The following is a 3,113-nucleotide window of genomic DNA, read 5'->3' as shown; positions in this document are numbered from 1 at the left end:
ATGCTCCGCCCGTCGTCGTCGACCCGAGCGCTGCCCTGCTATCGCTCCCGCGCCCGCCACTGCCCCGCCATGTACATGAGCTGGACGTCCGCACGCTCGCCGCCCGCTTGTCCGCCTCGCTGTAGCCACTTGTCGAAGGCCTTCAGGCGACCCAGCGCCTCCTCGAACGCCATGGTGAACACGTCACAGAACTTCTCGATTCCGGCCACCGCCGCGTACAGGCGATCCGGCACGGAGTCGAGCAGTTTCTTCACCAACGCGGCATCTTCCAGTGTCGACCCGAGCCCGGGGAAGTGTAACGCCCCGAGACCGACGCTCCAGACGATTTCAATATTTTTTTCGTCATCGTTGTGTGTATTTATTTATTTGTTGCATTTATCATTGCATCATGAACATTGCACCCGCATGTTTTCGTAAAACTCGCACCTGTTCGTAGTTGCCACGTTCCCCTTGCCTCCTTTGACCATTCTGAGACCAATCACCCCCTTGCACGCGATCGCCTTGTTCCTCTGCAAAGCGCACAGACCCCTTGCGCGCGTCCGAAACCTGCCCAGAACCCGACCCGCTCAGTCATCTCCGTTGGATTCGTATCATCCCCTAACATCTACAAAACATCTCCGTTTTGTTAATTGGGCTCCCTAACTATTTTATTCGCGACCGTCCGATTACAATCGTAGGGATGAGGTAGCCTCTAACCTAATCCACCAACGTATATAAGCGGGGCAACCGTAAATTCAAGGAGAGCTGTCCCATCCTTCTCCCCGCCGCCACTCTCTCTGGTTCCCCTCGGGATCCTCCCAAATCCATCCTCTCCTTGATTTCAGCCTCCATCGAACCTCCCCAACCAGAACTCTCCTCTGGATCCCCCCAATCCACCAACGAGCGCCCGCGCTCCCGCAGGAGAGAGACAGGGGCTCGATCCCCTGCTCATGCCCAAGCTCCTCCCTCCATGGTGCGTCACCGCCGGTGAACCCAACCATCCGGGCTGCGCCCCGCCTTCCCCGTCGACCAGGTCCAGCCTCGTCTCTCTCTCTCTCTCTCTTCGTTCTGCCCCTCCGGTCGTCTCTCTTTCTCTCTTGCTCTCCCTTCGATCTCTCATCTCTCTCAGTTTTCTCACAGGGAGTGGAGCGGCCATGGCGCCCGAGCGCCTCAAGTTCTTCAGCCCGCCGAAGGAACTCCGCCGCCTCGCCGAATCCACGCCTCCATCGGCCTCTGTTCCGCGCGGCAACGCCGGGAACCGCTCCGCCACGACCTCCTCCGGCCTCGTCTGCCCCATCCTCGTCGAAGGCCGCCGTTGTCACTCTGGTCCGGCGTGACCAGCCACCTCGTCCTCCTCCTTCGTGCGCCCCTGTGCCCGCGAGCGCCGGGACGCCAGCCTCCTCTCGCGCCCGAGGGGCTCCCCAAGCACCTCGTCCCCGCCGCCAAGTCGTCGCCCCGCCGCCGGAGACCAAGCTGCCGCCGCGCCTGACCCCCTGCCTCGACCTGCTTTTGCGCCCCTTCTTCCTCTGCTTCGAGGACGAGCCAGGCGCCCGCGTTGACTTCTCGTCGCGAGGCTCCAGCCGACCCCCGTCCGCATCGCCAAGGCCCGGCAGCCGCATCCAGATCTGCCGGCCCACGAACCCCTCTGCTCCGACTGGGCCATAGCCCATGGGTGAGCAGCCCCCCAGCACGCCCTGCCTCGCTCGCGTTGACCAGGCCGGCGTGGGCCGCACCCCGCAGCCGCATCCAGCCACGCCGACATGCCTCCATCGAATGGGCTTGGCCCGTGGTGAGAAAGCCCAGCAGATTTCAGCCTGCATCCGTTTTTTTTTTCTCTGGATGATTTTCTCTATTATCTAGGATTTACTGATTTACAGAAAAACCCTCCTAGTTCATGCATTTAATTACTCACAAAATATGCATCATATGTAAATAAGTTATACATGTAAAATGCTTAGAATTTTGTGTAGATTAATAATATGCCACTTCCATCCATGTTTAAAATATTTAAAATGATGTTTGCATTTAATTTGCTAAATGCCATGCTAAAATGTTTTATTTCATAACTAAATAACCGTAACTCGGTTTTCAATAAACTATATATGTAAATGGGGTGGAAAATGCCTAGTTTAACATGGTGCACTTTATTTTCCTGTTTAACAACCTTAAAATATGGTTTAGGGAAGAACAGTACCGAATCTAAAATATGCATATGGGGATTTACCGGATTTGTTTTTTGTTATATCCGGCCCCATTTAAATTGTTTAGATGGTATAGTTTTGTTATGCTTCACCCCTTGCCATGTTTAACAACATTTAATATTGTTTGGTAGCTGAAACGAGATTAACCTAAATATGTCAATGTGGTGTTTTGTCAATATGCAACTCATTGCATAATGATCTCCACTTAATTTGTAGTGTGGTTTGTTGCTCTTTGCCATGCCATGCCTCATTAAACCGGACAAGCATCATACTTGATTGTGAATCATGCCATGTTTATGTGATGGTTGTTTACCATGTTGTTTACTTCTTTCCGGTTTGCTTCTCTCGTTAGCTTCGGTTTCGTTCCGGAGTTGTGAGGATTCGTTCGACTACGTTCGTCTGTCTTCTTCATGGACTCGTTCTTCTTCCTTGCGGGATTTCAGGCAAGATGACCGCTACCCTGGATCTCACTACTATCATTGCTATGCTAGTTGCTTCGTTCTATCGCTATGCTGCGTTACCTATCTTTTGCTCATCAAGCCATCCCATATTGCCATGAACCTCTAACCTTTGACACCTTTCCTATGCAAACCGTTGTTTGGCTATGTTACCGCTTTTTCTCAGCCCCTCTTATAGCGTTGTTAGTTGCAGGTGAAGTTGAAGATTTCTCCATGGTGGACATGATTTTGTTGGGATATCACAATATCTCTTATATTATTAATGCATCTATATACTTGGTAAAGGGTGGAAGACTCGGCCTTATGCCTGGTGTTTTGTTCCACTCTTGCCGCCCTAGTTTCCGTCATACCGGTGTTATGTTCCCGGATTTTGCGTTCCTTACGCGGTTGGGTGATTTATGGGACCCCCTTGACAGTTCGCTTTGAATAAAACTCCTCCAGCAAGGCCCAACATTGGTTTTACCATTTGCCTCAC

General features: G+C 52.4%; 1 long non-coding RNA gene across 1 annotated transcript; it reads left to right on the top strand.

Moving 5' to 3' along the window:
- The first annotated feature begins 760 nt into the window (after positions 1-760).
- Positions 761-2,576, top strand: LOC119341549. The gene is made up of 3 exons (XR_005165164.1): positions 761-1,012; positions 1,120-1,768; positions 2,533-2,576. It is a non-coding gene; the product is annotated as an uncharacterized LOC119341549 (long non-coding RNA).
- Positions 2,577-3,113: the final 537 nt, after the last annotated feature.

This window comes from Triticum dicoccoides, chromosome 7B (genome assembly GCF_002162155.2).
Source record: "Triticum dicoccoides isolate Atlit2015 ecotype Zavitan chromosome 7B, WEW_v2.0, whole genome shotgun sequence".
In the NCBI taxonomy this organism is placed as follows: domain Eukaryota; kingdom Viridiplantae; phylum Streptophyta; class Magnoliopsida; order Poales; family Poaceae; genus Triticum; species Triticum dicoccoides.
The sequence above is the reverse complement of the archived record's forward strand: the minus strand, read 5'-3'. Positions and strand labels throughout refer to the sequence as shown.